The 25,492-nt window shown below is 40.1% G+C and overlaps 1 long non-coding RNA gene across 1 annotated transcript; it reads left to right on the forward strand.

Annotated features, from left to right (window-relative positions):
- The first annotated feature begins 22,759 nt into the window (after positions 1-22,759).
- LOC121867837 lies at positions 22,760-23,365 on the forward strand. Its single transcript, XR_006089252.1, has 2 exons — positions 22,760-22,853; positions 22,973-23,365. It is a non-coding gene; the product is annotated as an uncharacterized LOC121867837 (long non-coding RNA).
- The last annotated feature ends 2,127 nt before the right edge of the window (positions 23,366-25,492 follow it).

A 25,492-nucleotide genomic window follows, 5' to 3' on the forward strand; every position in this document is an offset into this window, starting at 1 on the left:
GCATGATACCATTTTCAGGCTGGATAGCTTCAAACATACTGTCGGTTAGGTGGATATATGAGCGATAAGGGTTGGGTGTAAATGGGACTGCCCAATATGGGCCATTGGGCCAGGCCCGCTGCAGTTTCCTCCATTCTTATGTTCTTATTAAAGCAAAGCATAGGATGGTTGTTGCCTCGCAGGTCATGCCAATGAGTGCAGGTTAGTAATTATCAAGGCGCCATTGAACTGTCATATTTCAATATTTCAACACATCATCCACGAAGGTAACGATATATTATCATTACACATGCCATTTTAAGATATAATATATATGAAAACCTGCATCATAATCTCGTATCATCCTTATCAATAATCGTCTACATGTGGTGTCCGATTACAATGGGGCTGCATTTATGACCCAATGAATAACGTAATGGACCCGTCTCCTCCATGTCTGCCAGACTACAGGCGGTTATTGATAAGGAGGCTGGACAGGATATTGAATGTGACTTATAATTTAAACACTACTACTACTAATAGTAAAATGAATAATAATGTATCGTTTCGTTATATGTTAATAATATACACCTTCGTAAATTATACATTACACAATGATATATGTGGTCATCTGACAGAACTTTGTGAATACACCAAAAATTTATTTCATACATAAAATGTGGCTCCATAACTCTGAAGACTTGAGTGCCAGTAAACAAACAAACAATAAAAATGGTTAGTGGAACATTCAGTCATGCCCCAGGGTGGGACAACAATTGACGAAAGGAATATGCATGTTGGCCACAGAAACGTTCTTAGTAATGTCAGTGGTAGTTTGACCCAAATAGGATATATATGGATGCACAGTTTGAGGAGACTTGGTTATATAAAACTGTTTAATGATCACAAACAATAGTAGATAATGAGTTAGCTGGCAGAGGTCGAATCACCACTGGGGGAACGGTAGTGGGAGCAAACCCTAGTTGCTATGGGTCAGGGCTGCCCTCTGCAATTTCTAGGATGATACGAATATATCATGATGCAAGGGGTTTGGATATATAGTTACTATTAAAATGGCATGTGTAATGATAATATATAGCAACTTTAGTGGAAGATGTTTTGAAATATGACAGTTCAATGGCGCCTTCCTAATGGCTAACCTGCACACCACCGTCATGACCTGGACAGGCTACAACCACCCATACTTTGCTCTAATGTGGCCTAGTTTATCAATCTGCAAATGGTATCATGCTTTAGTGTAATATAATATCTGTTTAAGTAAATTGCTCGTTCATTATGATAAGAAAAACATTACACCATAGCATAATACCATCCTATGAGTGTTATTGACTGGTCTATGTATGAATGCGCACTTATAATGCCTTTCCATACGTGCTTATACCTCTTATCCCATTGATGTTATTTATACATTAAGCGAATGTCATTGGTTCCCTGTAAGTGAGAGCATGCGAAAACTACTCAATAAATTCGAGGCATAAAATTCCGTAATAGACATTCGGAATGATGTGGATAGTCTTAGGCTTTATTATGAATGAACTGTGAGTGTAGTTTGAGTGAGGGATGGTGAGGGTGGTGGTGGTGGTGGTCACATAATACCTAAGCCAACAGGTGTCATTCATACAGATTTCGAACTTTGTATTAGTCAGTAAGACTATAGATACCTATTCTGTTAAGTCGCCTAGTGAGCTTAGATAGAACGCGTGGTATTTATACTACGTCATTAAACCTACCTAGTCACATTTAATATAATGCCTCAGAATCTGAGACAATGTCCATAGTGTGGCCATCCGATTTCTTTTACTATTTTACCGTTTTACCATATACTGTACTGTATAGCTTCTACGATGCTAAAGTATAATCTTATTAATACCATTATCTCATTTAATCTATCAGATGATATAATACTGTATTTTAACACACAGCAAACTCATACAAATAATGTTGCTACCTATACAGCAGCACATATCGTCATGCCCCATGTAGGTATTGACGAATGTTAACAAGCAGTGTTGTATGTCCACATAGAAGATAAACAATAAGGTGTTATTGGTGTTTCCTAATTTAAGCAACACCACAATTATAAAGTATCTGTATTTATTTAAGGATTGCTTATTAAGCACGGTGTACCTGTGCCCTAACCTGTGCCTTACACAATCCCTCTACCCCCTTCTCCCTCACCTCACCGTTCAGTAGACAACAGATAGATAGAAATCTGTATTGAAAAAAATAAAAAAAAAAATAAAAACGCAGAAATACACGTGAAACTCCCACACTGATGTGCAATTTCATAGTATTGTTATTTAAAATAATTGTGTATGACAACTTCCTGTATGCATCCGTTATTCATTGGGTCATAAATGCAACCCCGTCGTAAACGGACACCATATGTGAGGCCCAGCACATCCCCCCATCACCCCTGGAGTAAATGAAAGTTGCTTAGGTTTCTGCAGGAGGAGGGAAGGACATAGTGGAATACCTGTACAGCATGACCAATGAATGTGTGGCGACTTGAGGGGAGGATTTCTCTGTATCACAGTGGCCTATTATTTCGAAAATTCTGGACAGTAAATATGCATAGTATTGTTCAGAGCTGTAGCACAAGCTGGGAGTACCACCATATTGTGCAGTAATATTTACTCATCATTTGTGTTTTGTCCTACGTATTTGTATCCATCCATAATATATCCTGTGTTGTAACTGCACAGGTAACCTCTTAACTATCTCCCACTCCTCCAGCTCCCCTACACTCTGACCTCCTCAACATCTGTATTATCCGCCACCCTCAAACACCGGCTTCCCTCTCTCCCTCTCGTAGATGCTTTGGATTCAAGTCGATCTCCCAGGGTTCACACCACACGGAGTGGAAGGATTGACAACGCTGATTGAAACAGGTTAGCACCTAGGAGAGAAACACTAGTGATCAATGTGAAGTACCTGGGTCATCTATGAGTAACCGGCTGGTTATTTGTTGACCTCAACTAGATAGTGGTGTGCAGGGGTCATATAAAGAAAGTAAGGTTACGTGATAATCGTGACAGAGTGTCACTGGCGTCATTATTTACTACACAGCTTTTACTAGACACTTGCTCATAGTTTAATTACCGTGGGTGCTGTAATTATATAACAAATGTATGTAACCACATATATGCAAATGTTATTTTCTATTAGACATTGGCAGATTCAGTCTTAAGATGTTGATATATATATATATATATATATATATATATATATATATATATATATATATATATATATATATATATATATATATATATATATATATATATATATTGTACGTTCGAAATATGACAATTGTTGAATTTCAATTACATCTTCGAAAAGCCCGCTTATAATTTGGTCTCGGCAAAATTCAAATGCCGTGCTGGAGTCAGCTTATGGCCACATCCTGGTGCTCTTCCTACCAGGCTGGTGAAGGGGGTTATGGTTATTTCGACTTGTAGTTTTGTATAAACCTTGTATTTCTTCATATATATTTTTTTATTCAGTTGCATGCACACACAATCCTAATTACAGAATGCAAAAAAATATAAAATCATAATTTCATAAACATAAAAACCATAAAGATTAATTATTTGGTGTACCAGTGAGAGTTAGCAGGAGAAGCTGGGAGAGTTACTGTTATGATTATTTTTAACTCATTGTGTCAGACAGTGATCTTGGCCCTTGCCCGGTGAGTCCGGGTTGTACAGTTTACCAAAGCGTGAAAGTTCGGAACGCCTCGTGCTATTAGTTTCGCAACCACCGGAAGGATGACAGCATACGGCGACATCGTTTTCCAGTGTAAATAAAATGGTTAATTAATGCCTTCCTACAGAAACCATCGACATGGGACCAGGTTTTGTTCCCATACGAATTTGTTTGCGATTTTTCCATCAAGTTTGATGAAAAACGATTGTGCCGTTTCGGCTGCCCAGAACAGACTCCACACACAGACACACGGCTATTCTATAGTATATGAGATAATCATGGTCGTGGTTGTTATAATCATGGTCGTGGTTTATAATCATGGTCGGTGGTTATAACCATGGTCGGTTGTTATAATCATTAGTCGTGCTGTTATAATCATGGCTGGGTTATAATCATATTTGTGGTTGTTATAATCATGGTCGGTACAATCATGGTCGGTTGTTATAATCATAGTCCTGGTTGTTATAATCATGGTCGTGGTGATCAGCCGTAGTTATTATAAAATCATGGTCGTTATAATCATAGTCGTGGTTGTTATGCAGTGTCGTGGTTGTTATAATCATGGTCGTGGTTGTTATAATCATAGTCGTGGTTGTTATAATCATGGTCGTTGTTATACTATAGTCGTGGTTGTTATAATCATAGTCGTGGTTTAACATGGTCGGTTGTTACAGTCATAGTCGTGGTTGTTAATAAATCGCGGTTATGATCATGGTCAGTTGTTATAATCATGGTCGGGTGTTATAATCATAGACGTGTTATAATCGTTGTTGTGATCATTGTCGGTTATGATCATAGTCGCGGTTGTTATAACTGGTCGTCGGTTGTTATAATCATGGTCGGTTGTTATAATCATAGTCTTGTTTGTTATAATGATAGTCGTGGCTCTTATAATCATGGTCGTGATGTTATAATCATGGTCTATTCCTTTCATCTGCCTCTTTATGATAATAATGCCAGTCTCCTTCTTCATGCGTCTAGATGCGCAGTTTCAACGTTACCAGACCATTGGACCTTACAGCACAGTATACTTATTCCTGTGGCTGACTGTAAAAGGAGAAGAGAGAAAAAGATAATAACAGGAATGCATGGAGAAGATAGAAAGGAGGAAGAGAAGGAGAAGAAGAGAGACTGAAGCATTATTATCCTTAAGAGGCGAGGAAGAGGGGAGTGAGGGATAGTAGAGGAGGTATGAATGGAGGATGGAAGGACAGAATAAGAATGGTATAGAAGGATAGTAGAGAAGGATATTAGAGAAGGAGACAAAGGAAGGACAGCGATAAGAAAAAATAAGAACAAGTATTTGGATGATAACAGAAATTAGTTGGTTAATAAAAAGAGTAAGAATAATGAGATAAAACATAAAGAAGAAAGAGACACTTATTATAACAAACTACTGACCATGATTATAACAACCAGACCAACCACGACCATGATTATAACAACCACGACCATGATTATATCCACGACTATGATTATAACAACCACGACCATGATTATAACAACCACGACCAACCACGACCATGATTACAACAACCACGACCATGATTATAACATCCACGACTATGATTATAACAACTACGACCATGATTATAACAACCACGACCAACCACGACCATGATTATAACAACCACGACCAACCCGACCGACCAGTTATAACAACCGACCAACCACGACCATGATTATAACAACCACGACCAACCACGACCATGATTATAACAACCACGACCAACCGACCATGATTAAACACGCCACCACGACCGTTATAACCACGACCATGATTATAACATCCACGACTATGATTATAACAACCACGAATATGATTATAACAACCACGACCATGATTATAACAACCACGACCAACCACGACCATGATTATAACAACCACGACCAACCGACCACCAGTTATAACAACCGACCAACCACGACCATGATTATAACAACCACGACCAACCACGACTATGATTATAACAGCAACGACTATGATTATAACACCCACGACCATGATTATAACAACTACGACCATGATAATTACCACGACCATGATTATAACAACCACGACTATGATTGTAACAACCACGACCATGATTTTAACAACCACGACCATGATTATGACAACCACGACTATGATTATAACAACCACGAATATGATTATAACAACCACGACCATGATTATAACAACCACGACCATGATTATAACAACCACGAGTATGATTATAACAACCACGACTATGATTATAACAACCACAACTATGATTATAACACCCACGACCATGATTATAACAACCACGACTATGATTATAACAACCACGATCATGATCATAACACCCACGACCATGATTATAACAACCACGACTATGATTATAACACCTACGACCATGATTATAACAACCACGACTATGATTATAACACCCACGACCATGATTATAACTACTACGACCACGATTATAACAACCACGACCATGATTATATCAACCACGACCATGATTATAACAACCACGACTGTGATTATAACAACCACGACCATGATTATCTCATATACTATAGGAATAGCCGTGTGTCTGGTGTGTGTGTGTGTGTTCTGGGCAGCCGAAACGGCACAATCGTTTTTCATCAAACTTGGTGGAAAAATCGCAAAAAAATCGTACAGTGGAACAAACCTGGTCCCATGTCGATGGTTTCTTTAGGAAGGCATTAATTAACCATTTTATTTACGCTGGGAACCCATGTTGCTGTACGCTTTCAGCCTTGCGGCGGTTGAGCGCTAGCCAAGCACGAGCGTTCGAACTTTCACGCCTTGGTAAACTGTACCACCGGACTCGCCACCCTGGCACCAAGGGCCCATGATCACTTGTACTATACATTTTCTCTCGTGAGTTACTTTAAACCACAATCCTCTCCACGTTCTTTACTCATCATTTGCATTCATTTATATTGACTTAAACTCATTATCACCTACACACATACAGTACTCACTTGAACTCATCAGTCACCTACATACATCATACATACTCACCTGGACTCATAACTTACCAACATACCCATTCACCAGGACTCATCACTCACCTAAACACATACTCACCAGAACTAATCACTCACTTGCACGCAGACAATAGTGAATCCTAATCAGCGGGTGAAGGCACGGGAGGGAGAAAAAATGGTGATAGATGCTTCCAGGTACAATTCCATTACCTGTGTAAACTAACAGGTTTTACACACGAAGCTGCTCGGCTTTATACATAGTTCCTCTTTACAACCGGAACACTCGAGAGAGCTGCTATCTCCCAGCCATTCGTGTTGGAAAACTATTTACCAGTAAGGCGGAGCATCACGCCAAGTTATAACACGGCAGCAATCATTGGCTGTTGGAGGAGGAAGGTAGATAAGACAAGTGATGCTGCTGCCCAAGTACTTCACTTGGCCCATACAGGTTTTTTTTTTTTTTTTTTTTTTTTTTGCTTGTGTGTCTCTGTAATATTATAGGAGAATAATGTATATTTGTTATAAATATACTCGTAACATAAGTAGGATGAATTCGAAGTTCACCTAAATACATACTTGAACTTTCCAGTTGGATCTACCATCTAGGGTCAGTTTGTAGCAAGGCAGCTGATGGACTAACAAACGGACACACAGTACGTTACTCTGAAGTTCTTTACTAGTTAATTATCTTATTGATATTCAAGATATAATAGCTATTCTCTGTTGATCTCGGATCATTTCTGCTTATGGGAAAGCAAAAAAATATAATTTTTAATGATCTAGTACAGTGCTATTCAACCTTTATTGTTGTCGTCCAACCCTATTGATGAAACTTAAAACGCCATCCACCCCAAGTGGTAACCAATTTTGGCTAAAAGAGAAAGAATAAACATCAGTTTCACTTGTGTTTATTTACCATTTTGTATTGTAATATAATTTAATAATAGATTAAGGAATCAAAGGTATAATTATGAATGTTTCGGTGGTTCAGTGGCTCGGCTGCTGTTGTGCTTTGTCGACTATCAGCTGAAATCGTGGCATCATACCTATATGATGTTGGCATCTGCACGAACATGGTTGTTGCCTGCTCGGCCAACACCGTGTATACTGGAATATCCAGCATTGTAACCCCAAAAAACATGGAATGTGCTAATGGCTTGAAGGCTGCTTTTTGAGCGTAATCTCTCCGGAGCTTCAATAGAGCTTCAGAATGGTCAACCCCATCAACAGCAAATGGATTAAGAACTCACATGTTGGAATTTAGATGTTCGCTCTCTGACCTTGAAGAAACTATAACTCGCCTTTTCCCATCTTGTGCTGTCACCCGGTCACAAAGTGTGCGAAATGGGCCCTCTTCATCTAAAACCACCTCCAATATCTTCCAACCCACAGAAGATCTGTACAATAAGACCATTAGTAAGGATGAGCTCATTAAAGCCAAACAATCTGATCCATCTTTGTTCAAACAGGTGATGAAAGACACCAGTGTGGACCATTGTACATCTTCGGCTTACCACCCACAATCCCAAGGTTGCTTGGAACGGTTCCATCAAAACTTTCAAATCAATGCTAATAAACTATCTCCCCTCAACTATATAGTCCATACTCCTGATCGCCGAAAAGATTCCCAACTTGTTCACATTAATCTCAAGAAACTTTACCATTCCAGGCAGTCAAAGGAAGACATCCAAGAGGCTATAAGCCTACATGTATTGCATACGGTTTTGTCAGGGCCGGAGCCGGAGACAGATGACATGGACCTATTGGAGAATTTAGACTTCCCTCTACCTAAAGAAAACCCTGCTAACAGTCACATACTCAACAACTTGGATGAGTATTTTTCTGTTCTGAATCCATCTCAAGCAAAAGATCTCACTAAGTTATCAACATTTCCTAAAGTCACGTCAGACCTCCCAGGGTTTTGCTATATACTTAAACATGATATTAAGCTAATCTCAGATGATGTACAATCCATTAGGCAATCAGCATATCGACTAAATCCACAAAAAAGGAAGATTATGAAAAAGGAGGTAGATTTTTTGTTAAAACATAACTTAGCTGAACCTAGTACCTCCCCCTGGGCTTCACCTTGCCTTCTCATTCCAAAACCCGATAGCACTTTTCGTTTCTGTACCGATTATCGTAAAGTGAACCAGGTCACTGTCTCAGACTCCTACCCTTTACCTTTGATTGAAGATATAATAGACAGCATAGGCTGTGCCAAATTTATCAGTACGGTGGACTTATTGAAAGGATATTATCAAGTGGGACTCACGGATAGGGCAAAAATAATCTCGGCATTTATAACTCCATTTGGTCTTTTTCAATATTTGGTTATGGCGTTTGGCTTTTCTAATGCTCCGGCCACATTCCAGAGGGCCATCAATTACCTAATTCAGGACCTAGGTGGGACGTTCGCCTACCTGGATGACCTGGTGGTGGTGTCGGACGGCTGGGACGAACATCTGGTGCGTTTGGAGATACTGTTGGCACGACTGCAAGAGACTGGATTCACCATAAACCTGGCTAAATCTGCTTTTGGCCGGGCCTCAGTGACTTACCTGGGACATATCGTTGGGCATGGTATGGTGAGACCCAAGGACGCAAACGTTAAAGCCATCTTGTCCTTCCCCACTCCAAGGACGAGGAAGGAACTCATGCGCTTCCTGGGGATGTGCGGCTACTACCGTCGGTTCTGCAGTAACTTCTCCAGCGTGGCCGGACCCCTCACAGACCTTACCAGTTCTGCGGTCCCTTACATCTGGAACCAGAGGTGCGACCAGTCTTTCCACCGCCTCAAAGCCTTCCTTGCCTCCAAGCCTGTAGTCTACCCCCCTGACTACACCTTGCCCTTCCATCTGCAAATCGACGCTAGCGGTGTCGGAGTTGGGGCTGTGCTCCTACAACCCGACCCAACCACTGATGTCCTTCACCCTGTGGCATACTACTCCGCCAAGTTGAAAAAACATCAGACCAACTACTCGACCGTAGAGAAGGAGGCCCTGGCTCTGGTGTTGGCAATAAAGAAGTTTGAATGTTACCTCCAGTCTTGTCCACAAGCAACCCTAGTCTTCACCGACCATAACCCACTCGCGTTCATCCAAACCAACAAGACCTCCAACCAGCGAATCCTCCGCTGGGCTCTCCTCACCCAACCCTATAATCTACAAGTCCGGCACATAAAGGGGGTGGACAACATGATTGCGGACTCCTTATCCCGAGCTCCAGTGGAAATGCAGCAGCTACTCTCCAGATGCACCAGGTGATCACCTCCTTCGCGCCCGCGCTACGTAGGTCTTTGGAGGGGGGGTGTGTTACGAACCATGCCACCAATTGTCATGATCTACCTACCCAGCACTATGAACCACACCATCTATTGTCCTGATCTACCTACCCAGCACCACGAGCAACGCCATCTAGGGACGAAACACGGGTATGACTCGTCTTAGTTACCACTCCCGGGTTTCCCTTCTCCATATCCTGGTTGTTGCGTCACCTCCTCAAAGTCTTCTTTGTCAGCTCCAGTTCGAGGAGAGTTCAGTTCACTCTGAGAAGTGACCACAGGATCACCTATCCTGGAAACCTATGGCACAGTGACTACCTACCGTCTTCTACAATACTCTGCCTTGCTCGTCAGCCATCTCAGCTCCGCACTTAAGTATTTGTAATCTTATATTGCCTCCCCCACGTCCACTTGCTTCAAATTATTGTATGTTGTATAAATATGTATATACTGTTAATGTTTAGGTTAAGTATGGTTAAGGGTAAATTATAGAAAGCTGAATATTTATTTAAGGAATTTATGGTACTTTATTATACACAACAAAAACTCGCATCCTTTGTCTACCCTTTTATAGTCCGATTGTCTTTGTTTTTTTTTTGTTGTTGCCTGTTGGGATCTGGGTAGACTTTTAACTGTATTCTAAATCCCCAACTCGTAACAGTGTGGAGGACTATATCGAGTGCGGGAGGGGAGGCGGCAGCGTCTTTTCGTCGCTGGCGCTCGTCTGCCTCTGTATAAAGTCGGGCTAACTCTAAAGTATTGACACCTCGTGTGGTTCTCCTCCAAGCGTTACGATGTGGAGTGATCGCCTCTCGGGTAAGAGGGTGGATCTGGCACTTTTTCAGGTGTGTCTTAAGACTATCCATATACTTTTTGCGTTGTCCGCCACCGTTATGTTTACCATTCGTTGGATGACTATAAAGTAGCTGCTTTTGCAGTTTACTGTCATCAATGTGGATAACATGGCCAGTCCAACGTAGTTGTTCATGGATAATGGTAGCCTCGATCCTCCCCCAGTTGGCGTCAGCGAGAATACTGGCATTTGTTCTCTTGTCTTCCCAGGCAACTTGGAAGACGAAACGTAGACTGCGTTGGTGAAAGCTTTCAAGTGCCTCGAGGTGCCTCCTGTATGTGACCCATGATTCCCTTCCATAAAGAAGGGTGGGAAAGCCTACTGATGCCTGCGGCTTTGTAGATAAGTTCAGCTCTCTACAACTGAAGACACGGGTACTGAGAGGGTAGTACCGTTAACCTGGATGAATGGTGTAAGTGTGACTATACCTGGGTCGAGCTGAAAGAGAATCTGAATTAGTTTTACGTACATGCACCTCAAGGCCTTAGTGTGCATGCATATCTGTGGAGGTGTTCAGGAACACCTGTAGGTCAGGTTCAGTATGTTTAGCATGAGCAACGTGGGTGAGGTCATCTGTGTACTAAAGGTCAGTAATGTAAGCAGCCGACATCTTTGTTCCTGCCTGGAGTCCTCTTAATTTGAAGAGTGTCTTCATCCGGTACTGGATGTCCATCCCACCGGCTAAACTGGCACTGGCACGAGGTAGTAGGTAATAGTCAGCTATCAAACAGGGAGATACTACCGCCTCGGAAGATATTGGAAGCCTAATGTGTTGTCTAATAGTAGACCCGCTGCCATATGGCATCATGAAAATTGTGACCAACTCCCAGGTTGCTGATCTGACAGTCTGCCTTATTTACACACAATTGCAGGGTCTCACTTGTTTCTCTTACTTTGACAACGCGATATACATACCCCTGTATATGTTTTTTTCACAACAATGACCTATACAAAATGAATATACAGAATACGTCTTAATATTATGTAAATATACATAGACATACGTAACAATGTATAGCCGATCCCACACGGCGTAATAATAAACTGGATTTAGTTCTGTCAAACAAAGAAAAACTCATTAGTAATGCCAAGGTAGGAAACGAACTTGCTAATAGCGATCACTAGGAAGTGAGATTCAAAGTAGAACTTATGTCAGTCGCATGGAAAATTCCATTAAAGCACTAGATTTTAGAAAGGCAAACTTTGATAGGTAGCAAAGTCAGCTGAGAGAAGGTATTATGAGGTGGTAAATAAAGTGACAGCATATAATTCATGCTCAAATTCTGCCCCCTTAGGGACTTCTGATCACAATCTTATTTCTATTAAATCAAACTGGGCACAACCACCTCCCCCACCCCCCTCTAAACGTAAACTATGGCACTATCGGAGGGCAAACTGGCAATCCTTGCGAGAATTCTTCATCAACTTTCCTTGGGATGAATGTTGAGTTTCCACTCGGGACGCCTCGGTATGTGCTGACAACATTGCTGTGGTTATACAGGGTAGTATGAGTGCATTTATTCCATCTTCGACCAAAACTTTCACCTTACAATCATGGTTTGATCGCTCCTGCTCTCTTGCATGTAGGAAGAGAGATAGGGCATATCAAGCTATGAAACTATCTCCTTATAGGAATCGTTGTAGGGCCAAGCGGAATTTTATAAAAAAAAGACCGCTGTCCCGACTAACTCTTCCTCTATATCCTTTGGTCCTCAACCAAAAACATCTGTAATAACTTCTGCACTCCTTCTTTTCCTCCTCTCTTCCGTCCTGTTAACTCTATATAGCCAACTCACCCCCTGACAAAGCCAATCTCTTTGGAACCATATTCTCCACTAATTCCACCTTAGACGATTCTAACTCTATCCCTCCTACCCCTGTTCCTCCTACTGAACCTATGCACTTTCCTATAATCTCCACTCAGATGGTTGCTGATGTGTTATCCAGGTTGAATGTGGGTAAGGCGCATGGGCCGGACGGAATACCCCCTCGTGTTCTGAGGGAGTTTCCTCAAGCTCTGGCCCCTGTGCTTGCTCGCCTCTTTCACCTTTGCCTCAAAACGCAAACATTTCCTTCTTACTTGAAAGCATGTCTCGGCTCAGCTCATCTCGAAGAAGGGTGACCATTCCAATCAGTCTAACTATCGCCCCATTGCCCTAACTTCTTCCCTCTCCAAGTGTTACCGCCACAGTAGGATAAACTAGAAGAGAGAGAGAAAGAGAGGGATAGAAAGAGAGAGAGAAAGAGAGACAGAGTGTTGACGACAAACTTTGCTGGGGTGTTAAATGTGAAACAGGTGGTCCTTTCTCTCTGGTTGACTTGCTCCCTGTGGGGTTCAGAAGACAGTCTCTATCCGTCCAGTGACCTATCAAGTCAGGGAGTTAATAAGTCCTACATTAGACCCGAAACACGTAAGTTTTATATGGTTTAACACCCTACTCTACTCATCCTTGACCACCGAAGGGTCAAGACGTACCTGGCGCTCCTCTCGGAGCAGCCAGGTCAACTGTTAAGTTGGCCCATACCAGCCCCCTCCCCAGAACCCTCCTCCCCACCGGAATATCAACAAGTTCTCGCCAGAAGTTACAATTTCATTTAGGAAAGGAACGGAACCAGTTTTAAACAGAGGTGAACAGTGGTGAACAGTGCTTAAGTCAGTGAGAACAACTCAACAGTAACAGTCGCACCCAAGTTAACCTTCACACAGTGAGGTCCCAGGTACCCAGTGACAACGGCCCGCGAGACCCAACAACAACCACAGATGTGTTAATCCGTCTACGATAGGAAGGCCTGGGACCACACCTCACTCATATAACACCATCTGTGAGGGAATTATTACACCACGTGAGGTCCCTCATAACACCATCTGTGAGGGAGTTACTACACCACGTGAGGCCCCTCATAACACCATCTGTGAGGGAATTACTACACCACGTCAGGCCCCTCATAACACCATCTGTGAGGGAGTTACTACACCACGTGAGGCCCCTCATAACATCATCTGTGAGGGAATTACTACACCACGTGAGGCCCCTCAAAACACCATCTGTGAGGGAGTTACTACACCACGTGAGGCCCCTCATAACACCATCTGTGAGGGAATTACTACACCACGTCAGGCCCTCAGGGAGTTAACACCACGTGAGGCCCTCTAACACCATCTGTGAGGGAGTTACTACACCACGTGAGGCCCCTCATAACACCATCTGTGAGGAATTACTACACCACGTGAGGCCCTCAAACACCATCTGTGAGGAATTACTACACCACGTGAGGCCCTGTGATTCCCCTCATACACCATCTGTGAGGGAATTACTACACCACGTGAGGCCCCTCATAACACCATCTGTGAGGGAATACTACACCACGTGAGGCCCTCCTAACACCATCTGGGAGGGAGTTACTACACTACGAGTTTGCTGTTCAACACCTACATTAATCTGTATGTTCACTGTATGTTCCTTTACCTTTCTCTAATGAAGGCTTTTGTTAAACCACCAATGTATGTAATAAGTCATTTATGTCCAATGTATATTTTCAGCCTTCGGGCTGCAGAATTTTTTCAATAAACCGTTAATTATTATTATTATTAAATATACTATATGTAGTCGCTAATAGTGATGGAACATACGATTGAATTAATTATCTCATATGTAACATATGTAATTTGTACTCTGCAGGTTTTGACCGAATAAAGAACAATCGAGTCCTACGTGTAAGGGTCTCATTAACCCACAGTCGCTCAATGGGCGGCAATACCAAGATTTTCGAAACTATCTTAAACTCCCATTTTCTCCGTCACCTTGAACGCCTTTCGCTTTTGTCGGATCACCAGTATGGCTTTCGTCAGGCGAGATCTACTGGTGATCTGCTCTCCAACTGCACCCATCTTTGGTCGTCCTCTCTCAGGGATTATGGGGAAACTTTCGTCATGTCCCTCGACATCTCCATAGCAATTGACAGGGTATGGCACAAGTCTTTGCTTTCTAAACTTCCCTCTTATGGTTTCTCTTCCCCACGTTGTTCCTTAATTTCTAGCTTTCTTGAAAACCGATCCATTGTTGTTGTTGTTGAGGGATCGATCTCTCGCTCTTTCTCTACCAATAGTGGTGTTCTTTCATCTACTCTCTTCCTTCTTTTTATCAATGATTTACTTCACACTACGACTAATTCCATCCATTCTTACGCTGATGATTCTACTCTTCACCCGTCTTAACATTTTTCCCTTCCCCCTAATTCTCAAACTAGATCTGTTTCTAGAGCTGATATCATTACATCTATCAATGTGGATCTGTGCAGCATCTCCGAATGGGGAGGTAGAAACTTGGTTAAATTTAATAGTAATAGAACTCAGTATTTACCAATTACACTTTTTAAATTAGATGATCTCCCACCAATTACATTTCAGGACGCTATCATTCTGCCAAATTCTAAAATAGATATGCTAGGCCTCACCATTTCCTTTAATATGTCATGGAAGCCACACATCCTCAACATTGCTAAAGCTGCCTCCCGAAAGCTTGGAATGCTCTACAGATGACGTAGCTACTTCACGTCCTAACTTGGAGTACTGCTCTCACATCTGGGGTGGCTCTTCTTCTGTCCAACTGTTAGATAGGGTGGAATCAAAGGCATTTCTTCTGATTAACTCCCCTCCTTTAGTTGATAATCTCTCTTCCCTTTCTATTTGTCGCAATGTTGCTTCACACTCTTTCTTTTACAGGTACTTTAACGGGAAATGTTCCGTGGATTTGGCATCCTGTGTAAGGCCGTGGGTTCGTAACACACGTTTTGCCTGCGGTGCCCACCGCTTCTCTATTGATGTCGGTCACACTAGATTCCCTAGAATAACCCGTTATAGTATACCCTTCTTTCCTCACACAGCCAAACTGTTGAATGCTCTGCTTTCTACTGAGTTTCCATACCCATACAATCTGTCTTCACTCCAAAAAGCTAGTCTACTGGCATTTTCATGGTGTAGATTAATATAATCATTTTCTTTGTTTATTTTTTATTTTTTCATTTTACTCCTATCTTTTTGCCCCCTTCGGTTCCGTTGTGGGTCGATGACCTAAGCCCGGGTGGGCTATTCCCCATAAAAAAAAAACACTTATGCTTGTTTCCAGCCTACTCATGACTGCCACAATTTTATCAGGCTACCACACTATTACTGCCAGGCTGGGCGTCGTGAAGTTGTTTTTACAGTCACCAGGTGATTGCCTCTATCACACTATCATCTATCTATTCTGCATTACTATATTCACAAGGGTGTCTCAAGTAAACCTCTCGGCTGCCTGACTGTTATTATTCATGTTTCACTGTCACTTCTAGGATAGACATTTCATTCAACATCATACTAGCCATAAACAGACACCTTTCCTGACACAACAGGACAGAACCAGTGCTAGACCTGCCAGTACCATACTGGGCCAGTTTTATATTTTTATATTGTCACTGCTAGGAATTACGAGAGCCATACTTCCATCACCACCCGAAGAAAAATTACACATATCACCCCGGTCATAGCCCATCACCTTACGCCGGAATACTTTGTCGTCAGTATTTACAACACTCTGCAACTTTTGAGTTCGTCAGTAGTAGTGATGGAACTGTTCCAAAGTCAAATAAAAAGTTGATCAATTACAGAAAACTACTCTGAAAGTCAAGTTCATTTGACCTGCAATTCGCCGTTCGAGTTAGAGTTTCTAACCAATGAAGGCATGGTTGCAGTGTAGTAAATTATAATTTTCACTGTGATTACATCCCTAAAAGTTTTTGTTTATTTACTCCACAAGTGTCACACATTCCATTTACAACAACATTAATTATTTCAAGGGTTATTTCAACAAATCCCTAATAACTAACCCAACAGGCACCAAGAAAATATTCAGGTAACCTATGGAAAGTGTCCTAACAACCACCCAAAAACTGTTTAGTTACCACAGAACAACCATTTCATTATTTAATGTGTTACGACCCTTGGGCCTCTTAAGGGTGTAACAATATCACAAATTCACAAATTACACTTTGTACTATAGGTCCAGGAATAGATCTCACCAAATTATCACCTCATTACTATGGGGTATATTGAAATACAAGCAGTAGTTTTAATAACAATATATTAACAAAGAATCAATAAAATAAATATATCAGTATGTACAAAATAAACAAATACAAGTTAAATCTGATCAAATAAATGACTCAACCGAGTGACAAAATAATGAACACAAAAGTAAAGACTTATTTAGTCTAGAAACTAGGATGAACAACGTGGTCTATCCACCACACGAAACCTCATAAATAAGTAAGTTATTTTCCGTGAAACTCCAAAATATGATTAACAATAATCTTTCACAAATAATACTTTACTTGGTGTTATAAAAGTCGAGCAAGGTTTACACGTTATACCACTAGAAACATACTGTACAATAAGAAAGGAGATACTCTGTACTTAACTAAACACTCCTGGGCCCATACTAAAGTAAACAAAGCGAGCGGACGCGGCAGAAATGACGTCACAAACAAAAGACGTTCACGTTGCGAATCCACAACAAACGATGGAACGCTCACTCGTAACAAATGTTCTTCCACTTCAACACTTACCAAACCTAGTATAATGTGTACTTACCTAATAGCCATCACTTTTTTCTCCCCTTGCCTAGGGGATCACAGCAACACTTAATAACCAAGTGAACATTTATTAAATCATTGACAAATGTTATTTAGGTGTTATCAGGCGTCACAATAAACAAACAGTGCTTCAATATCATAAAGATATTATGAATAGGATTGAATATTAATAAGAGAATATATATAACAAATGAGACATTGTGATAACATACAGTGGAAAATAATCCACATCTAATTCAAATGATATATACACTATACAGTCCATATCTGACTTAAAGTGTTCCACTGTTTGGTGGGAACACGCAAAGCATTTTGATAAACTGATTACAACAATTATTAATTTTATATTTTGTGTGCATGTTTGTAAAGAACTACCTACACTTTTTTTTTATTTATTCATTTCAACATACTATCATAGTACAGTTCTATTGCCTTTAGTTAGATCAGACCTCAAGATCAACGTCCTTCTTTTGATGAAAAATGTCACAGTAGCACCGTAGAGTTACGGGCCAAGACACACATAACGTGTTATCAACCAGTGTATTCACTCCCAGTCAATCTTTTTTTTGTGCTGTCACTATGTTGAAATGCCCTGTAGCTTGAGCTTCTCCGCACCTAGTTATTATATACTATATTTGTATAACTTAAGTCACTTGTATATTACACTGGGCTGCATTTGAAAAAAAAATTCATGAGGTGCCGGGTTTCTTAGCTGATTCTTTATGTATTTTGCGTGCTGATTCCAAAAATGCCATTTATTTTGCCCAATCAGGTCAGATTTTTATGCTATGGGAATTAGGAAAGAATCGAAATTCTTAAATATGATGTCAAAATTTTTATGCAAAATATATCATAAGAAATGTAACCACAACACATAGGACCAAAATATGTCAACTACATAGATGCCTTTACAGTTAGACATGCATAAATGGCTGTCGCAGAGAATTTCTTTAGTGGTTGGTGTCTGGGGCGTCCCGTTTCAGACACCAACAGTAGTCGGCGAGCATGTAGATATCCCAGCGACCCTGGTACCACTCCTCCATTACACGGATATCTTGATGGAAGCGTTCTCCTTGTTCCTCACTCACATCACCACAGTTCTCTGGAGAGTAGTCCAAGTGGGAGCTGAGGAAGTGCATCTTGATGGACATGCGTGCACCAAGAACTTTGTAGCTCAGAAGTAGGTCCTCAACAACTCGTCCATACTCTGGACTTCTGTAGTTGCCAAGAAAATTGGAGACAATAGACTTAAAGGCATGCCAGGCTTTCTTTTCATTTACAACCATGCTGCAATCAAACTTGGGATCTTTGAAAAGCTCTCTGATCTGAGGGCCATAAAAAATTCTTGCATTCAGCCTTGCCTCACTGACTTTTGGAAATTTTTCTTTCAGAAAATTGAAAGCCTGGCTTTTTTTGTCCAGTGCCTTTACAAAGTTTTTGAACAGACCGAGCTTGATGTGCAGTGGCGGAAGAAGAATGTTCTGCGGATTCACCAGAGCATGGGCAACAACATTGTGAGAACCTGGAGTAAGTCCACTTCTTGCAGGCCAGTCACATTGCATGTAGTGCTGCTTGTCTGCTCGACTATCCCACAGACAGAGGAAACATGGAAACTTGGTGTAACCACCTTGTAGGCCCAGCACCATGGACACAACCTGTGGAAAAAACAGATTAAAAATATGTTTAGCTGAATAGTTTTATTATTAAAAAATATTAACACTTCATAATATGACAGTATGTCGGCAGACATAATTACCTATTAGAAAAACTGTCAACAAAATATCAATTTTTGAAAGCAACTGTTTTTGGTGTATTAAATTACCTTCAAGTTTCCACAGATCTTCCAATTGTGGTCTTTATACTTCAGAGCAGTTAACAGATACTCCATGTTGTTGTAGTTCTCATCCATCTGCACTGAATGCCCCACCGGAACAGACGCGACCTGGTTTCCATTGAACAACAACACAGCTTTCAAGCTTCTTTTTGATGAGTCAATGAAGAGCCGCCACTCTGATATATTGTATGATATTCCCATAGCTGCAATGAGTCCACTGATATTGTTGTAATACACCAATGAAGTTTCCTTGTCAAAACTGAAGAACTTGCGAAATTCCTTGTCACGGTTACGGTACCAGGCAAATGTTGTTCCTGGTGCTAAGACATTGTGTTCGCAAAGCCGTGATCCTAGTAGTTGAGCTGACTCCTTAGACAAGCACAAGTCTCTTGTTAAATCATTCAACTCAGCTTGACTGAAGGGTATGGGCTCTTTTGCAGAAGCTGTGGGCAAGTATATACTAGAAGCGTCAGTCTCTTCTATGTCTTCATCGATATCATGATCGTCATCGAGTATCATGTCCCTATAGTTTTCTGGTGGAGTTGGAATTGGTATTCCTGGTCCGTGAGGAACTGGTTTGATGGCTGAGGGTACATCTGGATACTTAACATGATGTTTGTTCTTCCTGTTTATACCTGAAATGTGAACGAAAGATTTAGTATCAAGATAGCATAACATATTAACTTACAGATATATTTAAACTTGCATGAACATACTGCATTTGATATATTAGTATTGATGTATTAGTATAACTCACCCTGAAGGTTTGTCATGCAGAAGTAACAGTCCGTGGTATGATCTCTGCCTTCCCTTCATACCATAGGAATGCCAAATGGTAGACGTTGAATCTTCTTGTTGCTCCAGCGCCGCAGATTTTCAACACATGTTTTGCAGCACATGTGAGGGGGCAAAAGCTTTATCTTGGTCTCCAAGTTTCATTCCAAAGTATGCATGATATAAATTTTTCACTAGGGGAGTAATGGTGCACTGTAGGTCTGTCATTGTTACACAAATCAAAATAATATAGCAAACTCAATTGCACTTCTGATTCAAGGATAAATGTACAACTCTCTGTAAGAAGAAAAACAGGTGTGTGTATGACGAAATATGTGTGTGTGTAAGAGAGAGAGAGAGAGAGAGAGAGAGACGCAATACACTCCACTTTCTTGAAGTCTCGGAGAGACTGACTGAGGGTCTAGACTTTAGAGGCACACATCGGGGTGGTTGCTAGTACATGCCAGTACCACCAGATGAAAAAGAAATTTAATTGTGAAAATATATGTGCAAAAACACGACATATACTCTTTCTTGCGTCACGGCGTATACATTTATATGGCCGGTGAGCACGTGGGTGTATTTTGCACGTGGGCGGGTGAGTTAAAACTGACTGAAATTTTTCTTTCTGTGAGGTTTAAGCAATGTCTCTGGATGATTTTTAATGAACGAATATGAGGACCCCATTTTGAGCTGGAAAATGCTCATATTTTACCTGAATCTCCGCTTAAATGCTTATAGCACGTAATTTCTGATCTGATTAAATGATAATATTTTTGATCAGCATGCAAAATACACCCAGGTCTATACACACAAACTCAAAAAACTATGGTAAGCAGTGTTATTTGTAAAATCAAGAGACCCATTCTCAATTATATAAATGTATATTTTCAGCCTTCCAGCTATGCTCTTTCAATAAAACTTCAACAACTATTATTATTATTATATATTTTATATGTATATATATATATATATATATATATATATATATATATATATATATATATATATATATATATATATATATATATATATATATATATATATATATATATATATATATATATATATATATATATATATATATATATATTTATATATATGCAAGTAAATCACTGTAGGTGTGCGTGATCTACAGGTAGGTATATGCTGATAACCACAAGGAAAGAAGAAAACACGAAGTTCCCAAGCGCTTTCGTGTAATTCACATCTTCAGGGGTGAGTACAGACTAAGAAGTATAAAACAAGGTGTATATATACAGAGGAGGGTGAGATCAGGCCCACAATGGTCAGGTATTAGGTAATGACCCTACTAATTTTTAAATAGCACCGCAACGGTCGGTAGTTACGTCAGAGGGTAAGGTGACCCAACCTTCTCACCTGGTTACAAATCTTCTTAATTACAAAATTGTCCAGTTTGTACATGCCATTACTCAAATTCATGTTGAATGCTTCGGTATGTTTAATTAGCCCAATAGCACGCAGACTTATACATACAATCAACACCTCAACCCGCCAGGATTCAAACCCACGGCCCACTAGCCCATGACTGTGAAATATATATGGATCCTCGTGTTTCGAAGCCGGATTTGGTAAAACGTTACTCTGACCACCTACGTGATACGGCTAGTCCCCATTAGAGGTTCACGGCGCCATAAGCTCGTTAAACAGGCTTTGTGTGAAATATAACAAAGTCTAAGACTGCTTTTAGTATCCTGGTGGTCCAGCGGTTAGCATTCCCCGGTCACAGTCATGGGCTAGTGGGCCGTGGGTTGATTGTATATATATATATATATATATATATATATATATATATATATATATATATATATATATATATATATATATATATATATATATATATATATATATATATATATATATATATATATATATGTATATGTATATAAAACAAAGAAGTCTGTCTGTTTGTTTATTTATTTGTGTGTCCTCACGAGAATCTCGGAAACTACTTTACCGATCTGTAGTGATGATGGATGGTGTTATATGTAGTGATGATGAATGGTGTTATATGTGATGATGATTGATATTGTTATATGTAGTGATGACGGATGGTGTTATATGTAGTGATGATGGGTGGTGTTATATGTAGTGATGATTAGACAATAAAATAATAACAGTTTAATGCCAAAAAAACATACTTTGCTGTCCCGTTGTAGTGAAAAACATGGTGGAACTTACATACACTGTCCTATATATATATATATATATATATATATATATATATATATATATATATATATATATATATATATATAAAATATATATATATATATATATATATATATATATATATATATATATATATATATATATATATATATATATATATTCAGAAATTTCAGTGTGATATTTAAAGACGCAGTTACCAATAATGGCGATACTGAGTCTTTCAAGGTCGTCTGAGTGATGGTGGTGCTCTGGCACACGTAGTGAGAGTCTCGGGAACTGTGCCTATGTAATATATATAATATTAAGTATACTCTGGAGACTTAATTTGCAAGTGAATTATGAAATTAAATGACAGTTATTAAATTAAATGTTATTATAGATCGTTTCCCAGTCTGAAAATGTTGCGTAAGCCCTAATTAAGCTGTTAGTTGTGCGGTAAATAAGTCACGGCCAAGATAGAGACCTTGTAGGAGCGCGCGTCTGGGAGTCGCGTTTGAGCTGTCAAACAGACCGGACCGCCCCTGCGAACCACCCCTGTGTTGGCCATGAAAAACGGTCACGTGATCTGGTCCCTTGGTTAAGACATCAGTTAACAAGTAAGTTTTATTCGATCTCTCAGAGCTTAGATAGGGCGGTAGGAACAAACAATGAATGAGTGACGGTGTTATAAGTCTTAAGGAGGAGTTAACATTAGCTAATAGAGGGTTTGTTGCAGGGTTTCTGTAGAGCCAACGCGTCCATGTCTGAACAACCACACGTTCTGAATGCGTCCACTCAGTTTAAGTTGAGCCCACTCGGTTGAGTGAGCAGTTTGAGGGTTGGAGTGAAACCAGCTGTCTGTTGTGCAAAATTAACGACGTGGGACCATCGTCTGTCACCGTTTGATGATCGTTTGGGGTCACCAAATCTCCTCCACCTCGGCTCACAATACCACATATCTTCAAGCAGTTTAGTGAAAACCTTTTACTAATGGGAAGCTAGAGCTCCCCTCAACTGAACAAGGTCTGATTGGCCCACTCCCTTCCGTTTTATGGATGTACTGAGAGTAAAATGAGGCTAGCTGAATGAATGAATGGTCACACACTGAGACCAGGAGTCTAGTGGGTACTTAGAGGAACATTCTCCAAGGTTGTGAAGGCTTGTTTGTGCCTTAAGAAAAATACGGGTGCATGCGGAACCAATGTGTGAGGTTAAGGAGCATGTTTTCACGGGTATTGGTAGAGTTAATAATCTCTTAATGTTTCATGCCATTTCCCCAGTGCTTGATGGTATTGTTTTCTAATGTTTATGTGCCACTAATTGATGTCAGATAACGAGGGAACTGTTTTTCAGATGAGGGTCATCCTTTCTGTTGTAAGTAATAATGTTGAATTAGTTCTTTTAATGCATTTAATATTTCTTTATAATTTCAATATCATGTATAACTTTTGTTCCCCATTGTAGTTTCTTAAGCCAGGTTAAGAGGTGTGCTTCTGTTGGTGTATCATTATTTTGTTGATTGCGCTTAAGGTCTATTCATGGTGCAGTTAATAATTTCTTATTTTCTATACCATTTTCTCAGTGATTGATATCATTTTGTTGAAAACCTTTAAGGCCTGTTCATGTGCGCAAGCAACATTTCTTAATACCTTGAATTTATTGTTGTCTAATGAGGCATTTTCTAACTTTCTAATAATTTCAATATCATGTATAACTTTTGTTCCCCAGTGTAGTGTTTTAAGCAGGCTAAGAGGTGCACATATGTTGGTGTACCATTATTGATTGTGTCTGTAGTGTTGGAGGGAATATAAGTGTCTAAATTTTACAGTGTGTCTCATTCACCGCAATCATAGGTGCTATCCTTCCACAGGTCACGGAGAATTAATTTTTTCTAATAATTTAAGTGTGTCTGTGCTGGTTCGGGTTTTTTCTCCAAGGGGCGCTTCCACTGCATTTACCATCCACTAATACACCCCAAGTCAAGTGAGAATAAAATTCCCTTTTCCAATTATATATATATATATATATATATATATATATATATATATATATATATATATATATATATATATATATATATATATATATATATATATATATATATATATATATATATATATATATATTAGGGTGTGTCATACGGAGGCGAATTTTTTTTTTTTGAGTTTGGAAAATCGGCCCATGGTATTAATGATGTAGTTCTATGTGCAGAATCATGTGAGATCTTCAGATTTGAAAAGTTTTTATTTTTTGCTAGGTAAATTTTAACTTGACATCTTATGAAAATTCAGTATTCCCACCCTTTTACCAACACCACTAAATAGCTTATTTAAAGTAAAGTAAATGTATCAGGTTAATTTATTAGATGAAAACATCCAGAATAGTGAAATCTAAAATGATCTTTAATACATGTTTATTACCTCTAATATTCCTTTTAGGAAAACAAAATCATCAACAAATGCATAAAACCGGTTTATTGCATACACCCCGGTGTTGCTGCACACCATAGTCATGTCTTTTCTTGCTTCTTGTTTCTACTCATCACCTCCTTGCTGACCACCTGAGCCTGGATGTAACCTTTCCTCCCTTCCTACATGACAGGATCATTGCGCAATGCTTCACTTGCTTGCACACAACGCCTATACTCTGGGTGTGCGAGGGGCCAGGCAGGACATGCATGGGGTTGTCCAGGAAAGCTCTGACTTGAACATTGGTGAGGCTGCAGGTAAGAGGGGGCTCACTGCCAGCCTGGATGTTATCCAGATCTATGAGATCAGTGAGGGTCTTGACACCTAGATTGACTTCAGGAGTCTTCCTGACCCTGAAGGAATCGTCACCAACTGATTCGTCATGCCCAGATCCTCTCATAAGTCTCATATCCAAGATCTTTTTGACTGCCACTCTTCTCTCCTCCTCATTCTTACTGCAGAGCATTGTCTGCAGAACTGCCTCGGGATGAGCATACCAGGAAGATCTCCTCACAGTCTGCTCCACAATCTGAACAACCTTCCTTGGCTGGTTCCCCTCAGGAGCTCAAGCTGCAAAGAGAACATGCCTCGGACCTTCGGAGAACGATGACTTGACTCTGTGTTGAACCCACCAAGTAAGTGACACTCACGATGAATTGGACAATAAGTCTCAGGTTGTGAAGTTGGTTCCCTTTCAGTTTATGATGAGCGACCCAAATTCTGCAGAACCTGAGAGCCGTTGTGAGCCACCTAGAATGTGAGACTGGACCTATCTGCAGGTAAGCAGG

Source organism: Homarus americanus, unplaced genomic scaffold (assembly GCF_018991925.1).
Source record: "Homarus americanus isolate GMGI-L3 unplaced genomic scaffold, GMGI_Hamer_2.0 scaffold16635, whole genome shotgun sequence".
NCBI lineage: Eukaryota > Metazoa > Arthropoda > Malacostraca > Decapoda > Nephropidae > Homarus > Homarus americanus.